The 13,598-nt window shown below is 36.9% G+C and overlaps 1 protein-coding gene across 1 annotated transcript in view; it reads right to left on the bottom strand.

The window, feature by feature from the left end:
* LOC139686068 (uncharacterized) overlaps window positions 1-13,598 on the bottom strand; it is a 219,882-nt gene that overhangs the window by 43,102 nt on the left and 163,182 nt on the right. The window lies entirely within an intron of this gene.

Below are 13,598 nucleotides of genomic sequence, written 5' to 3' on the forward strand. Positions count from 1 at the left end.
CAAAATTATTCATAAGATTTACATTTCTCTTTTTCTTCAAGTATATTCTCACCAAAGAAAATATTGGGCTTTAATGATACTATGGACCTCCCAAAATGCAATTAAATTGGTTTTATAACAAAAATGCATATAATATTCAAGCATTATGGTCCAGCATTATTTTTAGTGCGATTAAATTGACGTATATAAACCTGTAGTTGTGCCAGAACGCTTAACTGAGATACACCGAAAGAGATACATGTATAGTATAAATAAATATTTATTTGTACATTTATTATTTTATAAACCATTGTGGGTCGCGGTAGTCCAGGGGGTAGGGGGTTGCACTGCTGACCGGAGAGGCCCGGGTTCGATTCCCGGGCAAGCCACTCTGAGCACCTGCAGCTCCACCCAAGCTATGTGATTTTTCGGGTACCAGATCTTCCTGGGAAACCATAACCGGCACAGGGAATGAAACTGGCCCCCCAACCGTGATGTATGAATTTCACACGCCGTTGGGCTTAGTACTGGGTGAACTCTACCAGCACCTACCAAACCGACCTTCGCGTTGATTACTGTGTTTATATATATATATATATATATGTAAATACCTATCTACACATATATATTATAAATATATATGTAAATACATATACACACACACACACATTTATATATATAAAGACGGATGTAGATTTGTAGAATATAGAGACACTCACAATATGTTATTTTACGTTTCGACACTCACAATATGTTATTTTACGTTTCGACAGCACGGCTGTCGTCTTCAGACGACAGCCGTGCTGTCGAAACGTAAAATTTTATTATTTATGTTATTTTACGTTTCGACAGCACGGCTGTCGTCTGAAGACGACAGCCGTGCTGTCGAAACGTAAAATAACATATTGTGAGTGTCCTTTCTATGTCTCTATATTCTACAAATATACATCCGTGTTTTTATATATTTGTGCGTCGCCGAAGAGCGTTCCATTTCGAAGATATATATATATATATATATATATATATATATATATATATATATATAAGTATAAACCATACTCTTTAAAGATTAATAAAACACCAAAATTCGAAAAAATTAATATTTTTAGTCTCAAAAATAATTTTTTTTTCATACTCAAAAGAATATTAGACCTACATACTAGAAACATAAAAATAACACTAAAAGAGATTAAAAAAGATTGAAATCCATAGTCCTATTTGTTTATGAGATATTCAAATTCGCTTACCACGTTAATTTTGTCATTTATGCCATTTTTCTACTTTTCAAAATGCTGTGAACTGGTGAACATTTTTTCTCACAAAATATTTTGGGAAAACTATTTTCTTAGGAGGATTGTATATTTTACAAAATTGTAGATGGTCACGGACATGTTGGTGGCCACCAAATTTAAGATTGAAACAGTTTAAGGAGCTATATATGTTTACCATGGCACTGGGTGACAGTCCACATTATGTGGTGGGGGCGATCTTGATTTTTACTACACAAAAACAGGGATTCGATTAGAAATTAATTATTAACAAGTCCTTTTAATCTCTAATCTTGAATAAACGTTTGTTTCAGGTAATTTGACTGTTGAACATGATAGCGCAAAGTAACAATTAATTTTTTTCTGAAATAACCAAGGTCAGAGCAAAATATACTGAAATAATGTATCGTAAAACTCGCTGTATTGCCCTTAAAAATGCCGTTTCCGCTTCTCGACCATGGAAGCTATAATGATTGTAGAAAGAATTTAATTGAAAATACCCCGAATATACGTCGCGAACATGCTTTATTATCACATTTTCATTGCAGGTCTAAGGGAAAATATTACCCTTCTAACAAAAAAAGTTAGCGCTCGGTTGTTTTTCGGAACAAACGTGCCTGAAAAAAGACTCGACCACGATTACAAACACACCATATAAAGTTTGTCAGTAAAAAGATCGGTATTCGCAATAAAATTAAATAAATGCTTCATTACACTAAATTTGGTAATACCTGTATATCACAATAAAATGTTTACATTTTCTGCCCGTATGAATTTAGAATTACATTTTTGTTGCTTCACTAGTTTGTTAAACATATATTAGGCACACATCATAATCATAACTGAAGCTGTTTATAGTCTAACTTCGCCTTAGTGAAGTCTTTTCTGTGCAAAAAGTGACAGGATGGAACTCCGCCGACAAGAATGCGCAACATGAATGTATTGGTAATACCATGTCCCGATGAAACAGGTAAATGTAGTTGAATTAAAATGGATCACAGGTTTTAATACTGCGTATCAGCTGGTATCAATAGGTACCATCAATGATAGTATTTCAATGATGATATAAAATTTTCTATTTAATGGTGGCCACGGTTTATTATTGTTTTATTTTGCGTTGTTCCAATTAGCAGTGGCAACAACGCGAGTTGAAGATTATCCCTTTTCAAAAACTGAAACGTTATCAAGATCAAACGACGGATAAAATACAAAATAACAAACCGTAATCTAGTCGGCGATCTACATATAGTTTTAACTGTAGTTTTTTGGATTACTAAACAACTTGAATTTTGGTAGAATGGAATGCTTGAAGATGGAACAAAAATCACGAAGCGTTGGAGTATGCAGGTCATGATATTAAAAATGTATTATTAGCTCCATCGTACGAGAGAGTAAGCGAGATCATGATAGTAAAATTTGACAGATCACTTGTAGTGCCGACAGATTAAAGCTTGCACTATTCTTCGCAAGATGCTATTTTACCCAGGAGAGAGGGATCAGAATATATCAGAATGAGTACGAGGTCTGTTTAAAAAGTATTGCGAATTTTGAACTTTCGCGGGTAACGCATGCTTAATTTCCAATTTTTTGTGGCGTTATGTTGGTACTTATGTCTCTCACTTATGCCGAAAAGTTCGGATATTTTGAATTCTCAGTTGATTGTTGACAGCTGTTTTACTTTGACGTGTTTTGGCTTGTCTTCGATTTTTGCCTGTTCAAAAAAATGGATCAAAGAATCAGTATCGAACTTTGTATGAAAAACGACATTAGGTGCGCGGATGCATTCCGAATGTTGACTGTGGCATTTGGAGAAGCTACCTTGGGCCGAAGCAACGCTTATCGGCGGTACAAAATGTTCTCAGAGGGCCGAGAAGATGTGAACGACGAATAGCGTGCCGGACGCGCGAACACAACAACAGACGAAATCATTGATGAAGTGAGGAAAATAGTATTGGCCAATCGTCTAATGACCGTTACAGAAGCTGCTGAGGACCTAAACATATCAATTGGCTCGTGCCATTCGATTTTTACCAATGATTTGGGTATGGCACGGGTCTCCGCGAAATTAGTTCAACAATTGCCCAATTTCGACTAAAAACAGCAACGCATTAACATTGCTAATGAGGTGTTGGACTCTGTCCGCAACGACCCAAATTTTCTTCAGAGCGTCATAACTGGTTACGAATCATGGGTTAATGGTTATGACGTGGAAGCTAAAGCTCAATCATCCCAATGGAAGCTGCAGCACGCGCCAAGTTCGGTTGAATGTGAAAGTTTTGCTTACAGTTCTTCGATTGCAGGGGCGTGGTGCATCATGAGTTCTTGATAAATGGTAGAACGGCAAATAAGGAATATTACCTGCAAATTATGCGCAATTTCAGCGGAGCAATCCGCCACAAACGCCCGGATTTGCGGAAGAACAAAAATTGGCTTTTGCACCATGACAACGACCCTGCTCACACATCGTTACTTGTGCGCGAAGTTTTGGCCAAAAACAACACACTAATGATGCCGGAGCCACCGTATTCCCCAGATCTGGCCCCCAGTGACTTTTTCTTGTTCCCGAAACTTAAAGAGGCCCATGAAAGGACGACGCTACGCTATTATGGACGAGATAAAGACTGCATCGTAGGAGAATCTGAACAAGATCACAAAAAATGATTTTTTGAAGTGCTTCGAGGATTGGAATATACGTTGGCACAAGTGCACACTTTACGATGGGGATTAATTTGAAGGGGACGAAGTAAAAATTCATGAATAAATAAAAAACAAAAAAGTCGCGATACTTTTTAAACAGACCTCGTTAGCGACCGTGCTTGAGGGATAAAATATTTTTACTTTTACATGCTTAGTAGCCTAGTATGATTTCTTTATTCAATATATACTTAAAGTATTGTCCTAATTGTTACTATCAGCTCCTCTCTTAAGCGTAGAGAGGTATATCACACTTGGATACTTTACTGCATGTACCTGTAGTTTTCATCATCTAAATTATTTGAATTGGGTATTTATTGTATTGTATATTTTAACAAAGTATTGAAAAAAACTTCATGTTTGTTAATGCATGCTTGGTGTTGACTCAATGCCTCCAAAAACTCTAGCCGTGGCTTTGCAGGCTACCGTGTTAGACTGCTAGAATTACATGTGAGAATTCTTTTTCCTAGCAGTATTAGCCCAACTTTTATCTTCTAACGTCCTATCCTTTTCCCAACCAATTCGTTTGAGAGACTAGTATTGAAAAGGCGTTTCCATCATGTAATATGTGAGATATCATTATCTAGTGATTCAGTCTCATGCGTCATATTAAAGAAATGAAACTCATTATCGCTCGAGGCTCTCTCTATTCTTCGATAACTACACCACCTCATAGGCAAAACGTGGAAAAGTTGATGTTTTTCTTCGGATGGATCCCTGAATTAAATATTTCTTTCATATTTTACTTTTCATAGATAATGAATGATTGGAGCCCATATTTATAACGTCTTATTACGCTGCAGATTAATTTTAACTATTGGCTAAGGGGAAAAATCTGTTTTTTAATTAAGTTACTGTTGCAGTACAAAAGCAAACCGACTGTTAATGCTCTCGTCAAAGACAAGTACTACGCTGAGAATGTTCACTGATGTGCAGTCTGATGTGTTTATAACAACGGACTAGTCAACGGTAATCTTTTTTTCATTTTATGCGTCGTACGATGCATTTGGAGCTGCTTTAAAATGCTCCAAGAGAAATAGGCACATTTTTAGCGGTCGTGCATTCGCGGCAAGGTTTTAAATATTGTTTATAGTTGGAGAGTGCTCTATTCCGAGGCTTTCCATTCACGCGTTCGGCCAAAAATAGTGGGAATGTGATGCTTAATTGGGCGGCTTCTCATTGGGTGCCAACCACTGCAAAGATCAATAATAATTTGTTTTGGATTCGCTAGTCAGTAGGTATCTCATCAACAACATTTTTTTACGGAGACGAACTGAGAAATTTGAAGGTGTTACGATGATTTGAACATGATTAGGTGCTTCTCATTGCGGAAAGTTTTAATATATTGCTTCATTACCACACACTTTATCATTTCATACATGGTGCATTTCAGCGCTTTCGATTTGAAGTATCACCTTTGACCTAATATTCGGACAAAAGCAACTACCTTTTACATAGCTAACGATGACGTGCAGATCAGATCGTGTGTTTTTTGAAAAACTAGGTGGTGCACTCCGAGTATTATTCAATGTAAATTGACTTTCCCATTCTGCCTTTTTCAAATTTTATACTAGTACGCAGCTTCACACGTATGGAATAACACGCTACCGTAAATACATTTAAAATCATTTTAGGGGTTCATAAAAGGATATTTTAAAACAACAGTCGCTAATAAACACCAAATAAATATGTGTAGAAGTAAAAATATATGGCGCAAAAATAAAATTCAAGTGATTTCAAATTAGTGAGTGAACATTAACTCACATTGAATTCGTATTATTCTAAAAGGTAACGTCCTCTTCTGCCAACCCAGAGATCGCGGGTTCGATTCCCGCCTAGGTGGGTTTTTCTCCATCTAGGGCTTGGGTGTTCGTTATTGTCTATTGTCACATTATTGTTAAAAGTCGGATGTGTAGGCAAAAGCGCTGTTGTCGAAATAATGTGAAATAAATAACAGGCGGTGATGTTACGCAAATTGGATGAGCGATAGCAATCAAGCCTATATCGTTGTTCTCCATAATACTGTTACAGCCCCATGAGGTGTAAAATTCTTTAAAGTATATGACCGCTACTGTATTTTTCCCTTGCATCCGCACAAGCTTATAAAGAGGAGCGGTTACAGCCTTCGGGTTAAATCGCATTGCTTGGATGCATACCATCGCTATAAGTCATGGCATCATCTTAGGATTCAGTAATATTTAATTGGCCTATCTTACCCAAGGTTAGACCTCTAAATCCTTCGATTGCCGCTGATTATTGCCCGCGAATGCTTATTCGCTGAGTGTACTCACTTATTCCACAGCTAACCCCTATACGTAGAGGTCGGCCTACCATCCGTGGACGCATTGGGAAACTTAAAGTGGAGCCGTGGGAACATGGGATTACAAGGAGGGAAGTAGTGAATCCTGGGGAGAGTACGACGATTATGAATTTAAACATGACGATTATGAATTTAAACATGAAAATTAGAATATGAAGTAGATCCTACCGCATTTTCTGAATGTTATATGCAATACACTGTGAAATTGGTAGAGTGAAAAGGCCTATAAAACACTACTTAAGCTACTAAAAATCTACACAGCAAGCTACTAAAAATCTACTAGAGAAGAAACTACTAAAGCTACTAGAAAAGAAAGGAAAATTTAGAAAGAAAGGAAAATTCTAAATTCATTAAATCACAATTTGGTATTTACGTGCGAAATAGAAGATAACAACTCCCTCAATTTCCTTGATTTAAATGTTTCAAAAATGAACAAACACCTAGAGTTCTCCATCTTTCGGAAAGATTCTTATTCGGACCAAGTGATTCACTTTGACTCAAGGCACTATTTTTCTCAAAAGTTAGCCGCCTTTCACTCCATGATTCACAGGTTAGTGCACGTTCCCATGTCTCAAAATAATTTCGAAAAAGAATTAGCTACAATAAAAACAATAGCTAGAAACAATGGTTATAAGGAGAAGCTCATTAATAATTTGTATTTTAAAAAACTTAATCACCTGGCAGTCAGAGACATTTACAAATCCCAACCGCGACAAGATTCTACTGCCAAATGGCGTAGAATCCTATATCTAGATCGCATTACTAGGAGAATTTGCAAAAAACTACCGAAAGATAAATTTAAAATAGCCCACTACAATAAATCAAACCTCAGGAACCTACTCTCTCACACAAAAGACAAAATTCCCAAAAGTGAAAAAAGTGGAGTGTATAAGTTAAGCTGTGAGTGTGACGCAGTGTATGTTGGACAAACAGGCCGAAAATTTCAAGAACGGGTGAAGGAGCACCAAGCCTGCATGAAGAACAAAAAGTAACGTCACTTTTTGCAAAACATTTATTGGAAAATGACCATAGTAGTGACTTCAAGTTTGAAATTTTGCATGTGGAAGGGAATGGACCTAGACTGGATGCTTTGGACAGCTCGAAATTTTAAAAAGTGTACGCTCAAAAGAGAACATTGTTAACGACCTTTTGTACACCTCCCACTCGCCTCTCTTAAACCTACGTCTGCTCGATACCTGGGCTAATGAGGGTAAAAAACCCCTTCATTTCCCCCCCAACACTCTCCCTTGACCTCAAAGATATGTAAAAGGCGTTGCATTTTGTTATGAACCGTTTAAAACCCACCCACATTCCTCCGCCATTAAGAGGAGTGCTTCCCATAGGGGGTCTCCTCCCGCTTCCTAATCTTCCCTCCAACCATCATTCCCCACTTCCCTCCCCCACCGAAATGTTGTATATATAGATGGATGTTTGTAGAGTTGTTACCTGAAGATGACGTTGAACGTCGAAACCCGGGTCGTATCACAATAAAAATTCTGTGGAATCACAAAGTTATTATTTTTCATTTCCAAGACTTATAGGGCACGTACATTTAATTATAAAAGCGGATTACAAGTCCTGGATACCATATTCCTCTCTTTCTTTCTTGTGCCACTAATTTGTGGGTGATCTTATCAATGAAATGTAAACACCATTCTAACAATGTTGTCATTTTCATTGCAACATGGAAGAGACTTTGATGGAATTGTTTCTAAGTTCCCTCTGTAAAGCTGTACATATTACAAACACTCGAATAACCATTCTATTCAGCGAGAGAGCTATATGTATATTATTATTCCATGTAATAGAGATTTATTTCACGTTCATATTTGTTTGTTTTTTACTTCGATAACGAGTTGGTCTAATATTACAATTAGTGGAAAAAGAGTCAAAACTAGAATCATGTATATTGTTACTAATATGCCCTAAAACTATTAAAGTCCTAACGTTGTTAACATTGATATATATATAAGTAAAAGAAACAAGTCAAAATTGGTGTAACTATTAAGTTCCTCCAAAATTAACTGTAAATATTTTCATTTAATAATCCAACTTCACTGTACGGATAGAAAATAAGAATACTCAATCAGAGTTTCGTCAGTTATCACGAGTATTTTGATTTGTTTCATGGCATGTTTCGTTTTGAAAATACATCGCTCTCATTCTCTAATTAAATGCTATGCTGTTTGTAGCATTTTGCTTTTACTTCTTAGCTATAGGAAGACGAAAACAGAGAGGTCTAAGTCATAATAGAGACGTATGATCTATAACTCTCTGAAAAACGGATATTATTTCAGCACTGATAAAACACTTGCTACATTCAAATAATACTTGTACCGCGAGGGCTCTGTAGAAAACGCACAATGGACAGTTGTCCTGTAGTATGAACGGGACAGAGGATTTAGTCCGCAAGCTTCTAGCACTTTCATTAATTATATTTTAAATAATTTTTTGAGGGTTTTACCACTTCGTTCTTAATTTAAATGAATCATAAAGAGTGTAATAGTGAGTACCTGGTTTAATAAGCAAGATCAAACTGACGGGTGATCATCTAGTTCAAATCAAAGAATTCACCACTATTTCATAGCGGTACTTATTGACAAAAATTATGCAAAAGATATTTCCAAAACTTTTGTTTATCCTTTTGTCACTCCTTGCCTCGCTCGATAAAAGGTTTGCCTTGAACACGGCGAGTGGAAGACGAAAATTATAATTACCTCCACCCGTCTTCCATGAGTGTTTCCCATGATCAACCTAACTTTTAGACTAAAATGAAGAAACTGACTTAAAAACGCTTCAACGAACAATAAAAGACTTCTGCCTTTTTATAACGCAAACCACAAAAGGTCAAATCGAGGTACTCGGGGTGATAATCAATAATATGACTAGCCCTAATCATGTTGCTGAATTGTCATAAGTCTTTCATGGCCACATAAAAAAAATTAGTCTCTAAAATGATGGCATTGGTGAGATGAACAATTATATATATATATATATATATACATATATATATATATATATGTGTATATATACATATATATATATACACACACACACACATATATATATATATATATATATATATATATATATATATATATATATATATATATGTATATATATATACATTCAAATGATTAAACCTATCATATCCATACATCCATCTCTCAGACATTTATCGACGAAAAGCAATGAACTTCCAGGTTGATATTACCCATTCTTGTTCCACACCATGTTTCAGTTAAAACCAGTCACCCAACCACCCATTCATTCCCATAGTAATATTTCTATTTTTATAACAAGCAGCAGCCGCCTATTCCTCCGTATTCTAAGGATGTATTCACAATTTTTCCTATTATATGTCTCCTCCGATAAATGCTAGGCAAAATTTCATTCGCACAGGAATGCATTCTGCAAGTAAACTTTCACTATGCCGGCCTATAAAACAATTCAAGCCATAAGCAACTTCCAACCACGCATAAAAATTTCTCTATATATACAAATAATACACACGATTGCCGAATTTCCAATGACTTTTATGCTGTTACGACTTCAATTTCACTTTCATTAACTTCCCTGCATTCATAGCCACCACCTAATGACTCTGGTTAAGTTTCATGCTCCACGGAATCATTATACAAACCATCAGAATATTCCCTCCAACGGCTTTAATTCCGCCTTCATCTCAGATCGTACAGGTTGTACAGCCTGTGTGCGGTAATTGAGCTCCGCCATTTCAGCCATTCCACTCGCTCCTCTCCACGATGCCCTGTTTCGGTCTATTTCCAAAACAATTTATTAATACCTACAGTTCATTTGCCATTTTATTTTTACCCATATTCACGTTTTTTATCCATTCTAGCTCTCTTTGTAAACTACGGACGCTATCTTCCGAGTTTCCTGGTTTCTAGCTTCACCCATCTCATAGTACTACCCTTTCCTGAGCCTCAAGATGTAAATGAAAGGTCAGGATTCTGTCACGATGATAAATGATCGCTGAGAGGGCATTTAGGTAACCCTTAGGGTAGATTAACGTAATATTGAGGCTCAACGGACGAGTCAAGTGAGCCACTTCGAGGAAGAAATAATTTATAGGTTATTTTCAGAAGCAAATTATGACTCATCGAAAAATATAAGTTCATCGAAATATAAATTCGGCAAATCACTCATAATTGAGGGTCAGATGTCGTATGTCATCACTAGTAGCATCATTTGCGAAACCGTGAGAGGTTTCGTTTTCCCATCAAGTAGCCTAGGACCTGAAAAATATTCAGGGCTTTAAATGTATATTACAATAAATATTTCAATGGAAAACCAGCTAACAGGCATCTGACTGTATCCATCTGACATCTGATTTCTGGTAGCAAGATTATAAGAATTCATTTTGGAATGTTACACTATTAATGTATTTCGAATCTACTGCCGTGAAGCGCTGTTTTAGGCCTTATCCTCTTCAGGGGCTCCTGAGATATTCTGATATTTGGATTCTCCAGTTCAGTTCTGGAGAATGAAATGTTCTCAGGCAATTCATATGGGAATGGAATGGGCCAATACGTAGCCGAGGTACGGAGATAACTGATGAAACCTAGCATTGAGTGATATATTTTAACGTAAACAACGCAGTAATTTCTATTGATGAAAGCCACAACTACATGGGAAACCCAGAGGTACCCGGCCATAGCGAGAGATTGCGGTAGTTATTTGAAAAATATCATTGTATTACAAAGTATGCAATCTATAAAACATTTGTTCCAAGTTTGAAGACACTATGTTACTTAGTATCTGTTTGGCAGCCATCAATAGTGAATGTTTTCAGTGAATTTGTGAAAATGGGGAAAATTGGTCATCGTTATGTGATACAATACTTTCATTTGAAAGGCCTCTGCACAACCAATATAAAAGCATTCTATTCTGGGCGAGTCTGCTCCTTTGTTTACCTCAGTAAAATATTGGGTTACGGAGTTTAAACGAGGCCGTACGAGCTGCCAAGACGAGCATCGCATTGTTCGACCAAAGGAGGCAAAGACTCCAGAAACGGTGAAGAAAATCCAAAAAGTGATACTGGATAATCGTCGACTGAAAGTTCGCGAGCTAGCACTCATAGGAGGCATTTCAAAAAGTGCGGTACATTGCACATTAACTGAGACATGAGGAAGCTGTGTGCAAGATGGGTGCCGCGTTTGCTTACACTCGAGCAAAACCAGTGTCGTGAAGATATTTCTCATTGAGTGTTTGGCAAAGTTTCACAGCAACAAAAACTCCATTACTTCACACGCGGGACAGAATAGCAATCAAAACAATGGATTCAAAAGGGAGAACCGACTCCAAAGAAGGCAAGGACCGTTTCATCTGCAGGCAAGGTCATGGCACCGGTTTTTGGGATGCGCGTGGGATAATTTTCATTGACTTTCTTGAAAGTGGAGAAAGTATCAACGGCGAGCATTATGCGATCTTATTGCAACGTTTGGGCGAAGAAATCCAGTAAAAGCGGCCGCATTTGGCTAAGAAGAAAGTGTTGTTCCATCAATACAATGCAGCAGCTCAGAAATCCGCGAATCGAAATTCATGAATTAAAATTTGAATTGCTACCTCATGCAACTGATTCGCCAGATTTAGCCCCCTCAAATTATTTTCTGTTTGTAAACTTGAAAAAATGGCTCGGTGGTAAAAGATTTTCCAACCGTGCAGAAGTGATGTCGGCAGTTAATGGATATTTTGAGGAGTAAGCCAGTTTTTATCATAAAAAGGGTATTGAACTTATTGAACATCGCTGGGAAAAATGTATAGAACTTAAAGGAGATTTTGTTGAAAATTAAATACATTTTTTCCAAAATTTTTGTGTTTTCTTTGTTGGGTCGGGTACTTCTGGGATTACCCTCATATTTTGTGGCTAAGTTCGTAGATTACTCTCATTCTATTTGGTAAACGGTATGCTCAATCTGCGAAAAAAATTTCACATATGTCATTTCAATTTTTTTTGTCCGTAGTGCGGTAACATGTCTGCCTTTCTGGAACCTTATCTAATAGCGAATTAACTCCGGAATTAGAATTGTCCCTTTGCAACGGTGCTGTATCTTATCTGACCTAAAACTGTTTCATATAATCATGAATGGTAGTAACAGGTCTAATGAACTCCACAGTTCCTCTCTTCATGTCGTCGCTCTCAAAACTTGAGATCCCTTACCATTCCAATAGCTCAAATACCATCTCGTAGTGACTCAGGGATTCCTAGCCTCGCGCTTGCCACACGCGTTTGATTCCCCTCATTTGTCTTACTTCTGAAATAGAGAGATCCTCATCCATTTCATTATTCCCATCCTAACTCAACAGAGTATCCCTCTGACTGAATGTATTCAGAGTGTATAAAGATGAAATTTGTCTTACCTGCCCCTAATTCCTATTGTTACATCCTTCACATCAAATGTCATCGGTGTACATCTGTAAAGGCCATTCATGCTATAAACCCTAAAATTATAAACTGCTTTAGGAAGTAATGAAGGAGGAAGAGAGATTTTCCTCCAAACCAATGTTCACGGCGTACGTTAATTTAGGTTTAATGCAGATTTGAAAACTATGAAATTGACGATTTCGAGAAAACCGCTTGGTATTTCCACTATATCGATGACCTTATTCAAACTTGTGTCCCATGGCTAGAACAACTCGCATATTTCTTATTTCAAAAATTTGCTCTCCACAAGTTAACAAGGTGAATTTTGATTAACCGTGGAGGACAAACATTTAAAATTATGTACATACAACGTCTAGACGCGTCAACATCCCATTCCCATCAAATATAACTTTTGGTTTGATCTTTTTTACCTTTTCTGCATGAATTTGAAAGATTATGATATACCAACAGATAGTTCTGTCACATTCACACTACGTTGGAATATTTTCTTGCAAAGATATTGGCATATGATAGACAGATATTATTAGATGATAAGAGTGTGATTAATGATCCGATTATCATTGTCCCGATAAGACCATTGTCAAAATGCTTGAACGCTTAGTGGTTTCATTCCTTATGAATGCTTCCAAAGGGGACGATTTGAATTTTTCCGAGAGAGGAGAAGTCCAACGGGAGCTTGAAGTGACTGATATTTTTTAACAAAAAAGTCGACAATTTGGTGGGACGCCTCAAAGTTAATCTAAAACCACAAAGATCTAATATATTTAAGATTTTATTGTAATGATTGTCTACCGAATATCACTAAAACGAGAACTTTATTGGCCATCTTCCGTGTCGTTAAGTGTCAAAAAAGTAAGCAAAGAAAGAGATCGTTATTTTTACCAGTGGGCAACGCCTCTTACCCGGAGGGTTATTTGCAGCAAGAATT

This window comes from Hetaerina americana, unplaced genomic scaffold (assembly GCF_022747635.1).
Source record: "Hetaerina americana unplaced genomic scaffold, ioHetAmer1.1.p SCAF_13, whole genome shotgun sequence".
In the NCBI taxonomy this organism is placed as follows: domain Eukaryota; kingdom Metazoa; phylum Arthropoda; class Insecta; order Odonata; family Calopterygidae; genus Hetaerina; species Hetaerina americana.